We start from the raw sequence: 9,787 nt of genomic DNA, 5'->3' as shown, positions 1-9,787 counted from the left end.
CTGAAGACATCCTAATGCATCCTGAACGGATTGCTCTCTATTCAGAATGCATGGGGATAAAACTGATCAGTTATTTTCCGGTATAGAGCCCCTAGGACAGAACTCTATGCCGGAAAATAAAAACACTAGTGTGAAAGTACCCTTAATAGGGTTAATTCTGGTGACAGAAACCCTTTAACTATTATTTATAAAAAATGTTCTAATCACTGCTGTAATTATTCTAATTAAGTGTTAATAATGTATTCACTGTCCTTCATTTGCATACCCCACCCTGCTTGGTGGGTAGAACTCCTGCAAAAATAACCTTTTTTAAACGGTGTATACTAACCTTTCTTGTATTACATTTCTTGATCTGAAGAAGAGGCCGTTCTGGCCCTGAACTTGTGATCTGTTGAAACATTTAATGAATTAATAAAAGTTTATACACAACTCCAAGCCTGGACCTTCCTTGTTGCGTCGCTGCTGACCCAAATTCTTCCACATTCTTCAACCTGGCACCATTTGTCCTGAGGGGAGCAGCTTGCCTGCACCAGCTAGTATAATTCAACGCACATTCGGGTGTTCCACTCCAAGCGCAACCCATCCAGATGAGCCTTCCCACCGGAGATTTAAACGACCTGTAAAACAATCCCACGGATGACCGCTGCTTCTTTTTCAGGCATCAAAGTTTTTGCTGAAGTGCACCGAGGCACGCGTGCATACGTACATCAATATGCGCAGTGGCACTTGGGGAACGGGTAATTAAGAAATCTGCATTGCAAATATTCTTGATTTACTCCTCCCCCAGGTATTTTATATAATCATCGATTACTGAACATTTTATGCACTGGACACAGATATGTAACACATTTTTTGTTTAGAATCATGTGCATTATTTTGTATATGTATGTGTGTGTACGTGTATATATATATATATATATATATATATATATTCTTTTTTAACTTTTATCTGGTGTATCATGTATGAATTGAAATACTGTATATATATGTGGATATGATACAATGATGTTGGATTAATTGGATGTTACTGTTTAGCTATTTAAATACTTCAGAGTAACTTTGCTTTAGAAAGGTCCCGTGAGAGGACTGAAATGTCATATAGATGTGGGTGAATAAAGTTCACATGGCTTACAAATAGTCTAAAAAGGGCAATAAATGACAAAAATAGATCCTTTAAAAATACAAAGCTGAGTATAAAGAACTAAAGAACTAATAAATTATGTAAGGGGGTAATAAAATCAGCTAAAATACACAATGACATACAGGTGGGCAAATAAAGTAAGACCAACCCCAAAACGTTCTTCAAATACATAAATGTAAAAAAACAAGGTCAGAACATGTAGGGCTCCTAAAATATGGTAATAGGGTGTTGGTCACTGGGGATCAAGAGAAGGCACAGCTCCTAAATGTTTTTTTAGCTCTGCATATACAAAAGAAGAGACAGCATTTAATGAGGGTGGTGCTACTGGTGTGAATTACTCAAATAACATACTTTATTGTCTGGGTTTAGAGCTTAACCCGGACATAATCCCTTCTTCACTCATTCAGCATGAATGAGTGGAGCATCCAAGCATTTAAAGGTGCTCTTTTGTTTACATTCTCACACTGCTAGGCACAGGCTTCCACCTGCAGTGATCCCGGTGACGTCAAATGGGCGGTCTGCAGCACTGTCCTAGCCTGTTTTACAAATCTGGTCTGTTTTACAAATCGCCTGCCTCTACATAACTTTGGTGCATTGGAGCATGCCCTCTGAGCCCTGCTCTACCCTGCAGCCGAGTTCGTCCATGGCTGCACGCAACATGGAGGAGCTTGAGAGCAAGCTTGTCTATTCCTGTAGTGTAGCTGCACCTGCGCTGTTTTTCCTATTCTATAAGAGCAGCGACTGTGTAGTCTCCTTCTGTCAGTGGCCTGCTTCCCGCTCCAGTTCTCATAGGAATCAACTACCGTACTTGTTCCAGCTCTACAAACAGCTGATTCCTGTCAGAGTTGCAGAGGGGATCCTAGTAGAAGCACACGTATGTGTGTGTATACAGTATATTATGTATGTTTATATGTATGTATATATATGTATATAGTTATCTACCTACACTGAAAAAAAATGTAAATGCAACACTGAGTTTTGCTCCCATTTTGCATGAGCTGAACTCAAAGATTGGAAAACCGGTCAATATCTGGTGTCGCCACTATTTGGCTCACGCAGTGCAGCACATCTCTGTCACAGAGTTGATCAGGTTATTGATCGTGGCCTGTGGAATGTTGGTCCACTCCTCTTCAATAGCTGTGCGAAGTTGCAGAATATTGGCAGGAACTGGAAGACGCTGTTATATACGCCGATCCAGAGCATCCCAAACATGCTCAATAGGTGACATGTCCGGTGAGTATGCTGGGCATGCAAGAACTGGGATGTTTTCAGCTTCCAGGAATTGTGTACAGATCCTTGCACTATGGGGCCGTGCATTATCATGCTGTAACATGAGGTGATGGTCGTGGATGAATGGCACAACAATGGGTCTCAGGATCTCGTCACGGTATTTCTGTGCATTCAAAATGCCATCAATAAAATGCACCTGTGTTCGTTGTCCATAACATACATCTGCCCATACCATAACCCCACCGCCACCATGGGACACTCAATCCACAACGTTGAAGTCAGCAAACCGCTTACCCACACGAAGCCACACATGCTGTCTGCCATCTGGCCTGAACTGTGAAAACCGGGACTCATCCGCTAACAGAACGCCTCTCCAACGTTCCAGACACCATCAAATGTGAGCATTTTCCCACTCAAGTCGGTTACGACGACGAACTGCAGTCAGGTCCAGACCCCGATGAGGACAACGAGCATGCAGATGAGCTTCCCTGAGATGGTTTCTGACAGTTTGTGCAGAAATTCTTTAGTTATGCAAACTGATTGTTGCTGCAGCTGTCCGGGTGGCTGGTCTCAGATGATTATGAAGGTGAACATGCTGAATGTGGACGTCCTGGCCTGGTGTGGTTACACGTAGTCTGCTGTTGTGGGGCCGGTTGGATGTACTGCCAAATTCTCTGAAACGCCTTTGGAGATGGTTTATGGTAGATAAATGAACATTCATTGCACGGGCAACAGCTCTGTTAGACATTCCTGCAGTCAGCATGCCAATTGCACGCTCTCTCTAACGTTGCAAAAGAGTAAGAGATAGGACAGCACTAACTTTCAAGTCGTTTCAAAGAGTCCATATCATGGCGGTGCCTATGGTGTCGGATCCTAGCCTCTAGAGATCCCACGATGCAGAAAAACAGGAAAAACCCACGGCACTCCAACTTCTCAAAAAACGTTGGTGTTTATTGTTCACCCAGTGTGCAACATTTCGACTCCACTGAGTCTTTGTCAAGCATAGTGTGTTAATACACATCCCCTAATGTTAATTGGGTGGGCGGGCTCTCCCTAAGGTGCCTCCCTCTTTCCCAACATAAGTTAACCCATATGTCCCACAACAATCTTATCACCAACATACAGTAATAATATATCCATCGCCAATATTATATTCAATATACACAATGTCTTGAGGTTTGACAGTGCACACCCTAGAAATATGCTTATTTCACTCCCATAAAGTCAACTACTTAGGACTAAGAGAATTGTGTCAGATGAGGGGTGAGTGGACAAGAGACTACATACATTGGGACAGAAGTTCATTGACAGAAAGTACCCTAGAAATATGGTTTGTAGACATGTGGAGAGGGTTGGGCGACTAGAACGGATGGAACTACTGACAGTCCACAAAAAAGATGCAGTTGCCCGACTAGTGTCATGATTTTAACTTGTCTTCACCATTTTTTTTCACAGTTCATGTAAAAAAGGAGCACACAGGCTGAGGGAGATACATCCAGGGACCTGCCTTTTCAACCCTTAGGATCTTCACATCGGTGATCTACATCGATCATCTACTTCGATGATCAATTACGTGTCTCATCTCATCATTTGACAACTGGATGAATGCAACAGCAGTTTGGAGGTATTGAGCCTTTTGTCATCTATATGAAATGTGGGAATTGGTATTTAGATATTCTATATGATAGGCTCGGTTTTGGCCTAGTAGGGAATGAGGTCGGAGTCTGCTGAGACAGTTTTGTTTATATATTCTGACGTGGTGATTTCTAATTATGTGGTAACACCCATAAACTGACTAAGGACCGAAATACGGACTATGATAAAGAGGGGTGTGAAGAGAGGTGGGCTTCCCTCCAGGTATGGAGGAAGAGGCTACCCGGTTCCACAATACCCCTGAGCGAATGGCAATATATGGACTGATAGTCCCATCGTCCTGGACAGAATAATGGGCCTTACATTAATGGTCCTTTGGTATGAATGGTGGGGTTTGTTACCATTTGTAACCATTTGCCACGCCATATTCAGTGCCTCTCAGCGGACACCTTACCTACCCATATGTAGATATACTAATTGGTATTCCATTGGTTGCTTTTTAAACCTACCCTTACTTCATATAGGGTTATGCCTTCTCACCTGGCTGTATCAATCAGTCTTTCAATGATGAGCAAGACTAATAACACGAGTGGTATATTTAGATTGAAGTTTTACCGATAAATGGGGTGCTAAATTTAGGCAGTGCATAGGTTAAACTACTTCTAGAGTCTAGTTACCACGGCATCTCCCATTTGTCAGTTTCTTTTTTAGCGCTGGAGAGTGTGGTTGGTTAGCAATGGGACGCTCCGTAAGTCATGTGGCCGGAAGTTACGCAGGTCATGTGACCACGCTGACACACATGAAGAGGGATGCCGAGGAGTACAGCCATGAATTACCCTTTGGCAGTTCTCTGCGTGATCTCCTTCAGCCTGAAGTGTATATTGAATATATTATTGGCGATGGATATATTATTACTGTATGTTGGTGATAACATTGTTGTGGGACATATGGGTTAACTTATGTTGGGAAAGTGGGAGGCACCTTAGGGAGAGGCCGCGCACCCAATTAACATTAGGGGATGTGTATAAATTCTGCTCACATATTGTAACACACTATGCTTGACAAAGACTCAGTTTAGTCGAAACGTTGCGCGCTGGGTGAACAATAAACTCCAAGTTTTTTGAGAAGTTGGAGTGCCATGGTTTTTTCCTGTTTTTCCCTCAAACGTTGCAACATCTGTGGCATTGTGCTGTGTGAACAAACTGCAAGTTTTAGAGTGGCCTTTTATTGTGGGTAGTCTAAGGCACACCTGTGCAATATTCATACTGTCTAATCAAATCAGCACCTTGATATGCCACACCTGTGAGGTGGGATGGATTATCTCGGCAAAGGAGAAGTGCTCACTAACACAGATTTAGACAGATTTGTGAACAATATTTGAGAGTAATGGCTCTTTTGTGTGTGTTGAAAAAGTTACAGATCTTTGAGTTCAGCTCATGCAAAATGGGAGCAAAACCTAAAGTGTTGTGTTTATATTTTTGCTCAGTGTATATATGAATAAATATATACAGGTCCTTCTAAAAAAATTAGCATATTGTGATCAAGTTCATTATTTTCTGTAATGTACTGATAAACATTAGACTTTCATATATTTTAGATTCATTACACACCAACTGAAGTAGTTCAAGCCTTTTATTGTTTTAATATTGATGATTTTGGCATACAGCTCATGAAAACCCAAAATTCCTATCTCAAAAAATTAGCATATCATGAAAAGGTTCTCTAAACGAGCTATTAACCTAATCATCTGAATCAACTAATTAACTCTAAACACCTGCAAAAGATTCCTGAGGCTTTTAAAAACTCCCAGCCTGGTTCATTACTCAAAACCGCAATCATGGGAAAGACTGCCGACCTGACTGCTGTCCAGAAGGCCATCATTGACACCCTCAAGCAAGAGGGTAAGACACAGAAAGAAATTTCTGAACGAATAGGCTGTTCCCAGAGTGCTGTATCAAGGCACCTCAGTGGGAAGTCTGTGGGAAGTAAAAAGTATGGCAGAAAACGCTGCACAACGAGAAGAGGTGACCGGACCCTGAGGAAGATTGTGGAGAAGGACCGATTCCAGACCTTGGGAGACCTGCGAAGCAGTGGACTGAGTCTGGAGTAGAAACATCCACAGGCGTGTGCAGGAAATGGGCTACAGGTGCCGCATACCCCAGGTCAAGCCACTTTTGTACCAGAAACAGCGGCAGAAGCGCCTGACCTGGGCTACAGAGAAGCAGCACTGGACTGTTGCTCAGTGGTCCAAAGTACTTTTTTCGGATGAAAGCAAATTTTGCATGTCATTCGGAAATCAAGGTGCCAGAGTCTGGAGGAAGACTGGGGAGAGGGAAATGCCAAAATGCCTGAAGTCCAGTGTCAAGTACCCACAGACGATGGTCTGGGGTGCCATGTCAGCTGCTGGTGTTGATCCACTGTGTTTTATCAAGGGCAGGGTCAATGCAGCTAGCTATCAGGAGATTTTGGAGCCCTTCATGCTTCCATCTGCTGAAAAGCTTTATGGAGATGAAGATTTCATTTTTCAGCACAACCTGGCACCTGCTCACAGTGCCAAAACCACTGGTAAATGGTTTACTGACCATGGTATCACTGTGCTCTATTGGCCTGCCAACTCTCCTGACCAGAACCCCATAGAGAATCTCTGGGATATTGGGAAGAGAAAGTTGAGAGACGCAAGACCCAAAACTCTGGATGAGCTTAAGGCCGCTATGGAAGCATCCTGGGCCTCCATAACACCTCAGCAGTGCCACAGGCTGATTGCCTCCATGCCACGCGGCATTGAAGCAGTAATTTCTGCAAAAGGATTCCCGACCAAGTATTGAGTGCATAACTGAACATAATTATTTGAAGGTTGACTTTTTTTGTATTAAAAACACTTTTCTTTTATTGGTTGGATGAAATATGCTAATTTTTTGAGATAGGAAATTTGGGTTTTCATGAGCTGTATGCCAAAATCATCAATATTAAAACAATAAAAGGCTTGAACTACTTCAGTTGGTGTGTAATGAATCTAAAATATATCAAAGTCTAATGTTTATCAGTACATTACAGAAAATAACGAACTTTATCACAATATGCTAATTATTTGAGAAGGACCTGTAGAATGAACACATTTCACTATAAATAGAATATTTCAGACCTATGGATTTTGGTACAAACTGAGGAGGAGACGGAGTTGGATAGTTTTTAAAGATCTTGGAGTTTCGTGTTTCCTGTCCTGATAGGGGATGGGCTCTCACAGGTGCTGCCATGGGCGCTTGGAAAACAGATTACCGATAAGTGAAATCTAAGTATTTTCGGACTATAAGACTATAAGACGCACTGAGGATTTGTAGGAGGAAAATAAGAAAAAATATTTTCCATCGGACCCCTATCAGACCTCAGATCAGACATTGAAAAAAAAATAAAAAAAAATAAACGTACTTCTCCGGACGGTGCTGCCACTCCCTGATCATCTTCTGGCCTGCACTGCATTGTGACCTGACGTACAGCAAGGTCATGAACGAAGAAAGCAACTCAAACACCAGTTTTGCCAAAACCGTATTTTTACTTAAACATGGTCATGAACGGAGCCACAGATGCTGGTTTCACACAAATACATTTACATACACCCAGCTAGAAGGCTGAGACCCTTGTGCTGTACAGCACGGTGCCATCCGGAGGTATTAGTGATAAAGTTACCTACTTGCGGGCTTAAATAGACCAGCCACGTCTTACCAGTTATTACCCTAAAGTCAGGAACTATTATTTAGGTGTGTAAGGCTAGGCTGCGGTACAGCACAACAGGTTACAATTTTATTCCATTCTATAATAATTCCCTCCCCCTGGTTAAACAGCATGTGCTATAGTGTTTCTCCTGAATAGACCAGCCTGGCTTGAATTAGTTGTGAAGCTTCTCAGCTCTCAGGTGTGAACTGACACTTTAAATGCAAAGTCCTTGTTAAGAGCAGTTAACAACACTTGTGACCTGACACGAACAGAAAACCTAACTAACTGACTACAGGCCTGGTCTAAGTCTCTGGGTTCCTAGGCGCCTAAACTGTATGAGATGCGTGCAAGATTAGTCTTACCGACCGGGGTCTGCTTTGTGTAAGCTGGTGGATGGAATGGAACAAGGGTTTCTCCAACCAGCGTGTGGTACCACATAGTCTGTGGCATTACTCCTCAGCTTCCATCTGAGTTTGTGGCAGAAGTTCCTCTGGACAAGATCAAGGTAATGGACATAATCAGCTCCCCTTGGTTGCAGCTCTGGTCCCTGGAGGATGCTCTCACACTTGGATGTCGAGGGATTCTCCTCACACAGCTCCTGGATGCCTCTTCCAAGCTAACCCTAAAATGGCTGCTGCATCCATTCCTCCCAAGGCTTTGTAACTCCACCCCTGGGAGTTTTCAAATTATTATGCAAGTTAAATGTTTTTTTTTTTTTTTTTTACCATATCCTCCAAATAGATTGGCGAATAGAATGCTTAAGGTTTATGTGACAGTTTTGTCTCTGACGTTTTGGTCTATTCCACGACCTTGGTCACAGTCACATAGGAGGAAGTGAAAAGGTTGGAGGAGTCCCCGTGGCTCAGCGTGGAGGCGCTGTGGGGAAGGCACACAACGTGTAGGCTTCCCCGCAGCTCCTCCACGCTGAGCCACGGGATTTCCGAGCAAAAGCATAGTAAATCCTAACAGAACTCCTAAGAGTACAACCACATGGCATTGTCGAGGGGTGACTGTGACACAGCCATGCTGCATTCGAGTACCATGCAGCCGAAAGTATCGCAGTGGGCTCTAAAGTTGGTCGGTACTTTTAATGCCCATGTGGGATTTTCAATACTAATCACAATAAAGATCTCGCAGGACAGTCTCCATACCATAAAGGGGCCACAGAGGGCATTACTACTATAAAAGGGGCATAGAGGTCAGAACTACTACAAAGGGGCACAGCGGGTATTACTACCATAAATGGGCCACAGAGGGCATTTCTACTATAAAGGGGGCACAGAGGGAATTACTACTACAAAGGGGCCACAGAGGGCATTACTACTATAAAGGGGGCACTTAGGGCATTACTTCTACAAAGGGGGCACAGTGGGCATTACTACCATAAGAGGGCACAGAAGGCATTACTACTACAAAGGGGGCACAGAGGGCATTACTACTATAAAGGGGGCACAGAGGGCATTACTACTACAAAGAGGCCATATAGGATATTACTACTATAAAGGGGGAACAGAGGGCATTACTATTATAAAGGGGGCACAGAGGGCATTACTATTATAAAGGGGGCACAGAGGGCATTACTACTACAAAGGAGCCATAGAGGGCATTACTACTATAAGGAGGGCACAGAGGGCATTACTACTACAAAGGGGCAACAGAGGGCATTACTACTATAAAGGGGCACAGAGGCCATTGCTAGTATAATGGGGCCACAGAGGGCTTTTCTACTAAAAAGGAGTCACAGAGGGCTTTGCTTTATAGACAGGGGGCACAGAGGGCATTACTACTATAAAGGGGCCTAGAGGGCATTACTACTATAAAAGCACACAGAGGGCATCACTACTATAAAGGGAGCACAGAGGGCATCACTACTATAAAGGGGCCACAGAGGGCATCGCTACTATAAAGGTGCACAGAGGGCATTGCTACTATAAAGGAGCACAGAGGGCATTACTACTGTAAAGGGGGCACAGAGGGCTTTACTACTGTGAAGGGGGCACAATAGGCATTATTACTATGAAGGAGGCACAATGGGCATTATCACTATGAAGAGGGCACAATGGGCATTGCTAATTTAAAGGGGTTCCAAAGAGGGCATAACTACTGTGAGAG

This window comes from Bufo gargarizans, chromosome 6 (genome assembly GCF_014858855.1).
Source record: "Bufo gargarizans isolate SCDJY-AF-19 chromosome 6, ASM1485885v1, whole genome shotgun sequence".
Taxonomy (NCBI): domain Eukaryota; kingdom Metazoa; phylum Chordata; class Amphibia; order Anura; family Bufonidae; genus Bufo; species Bufo gargarizans.
Note: the sequence above shows the minus strand (reverse complement) of the source record.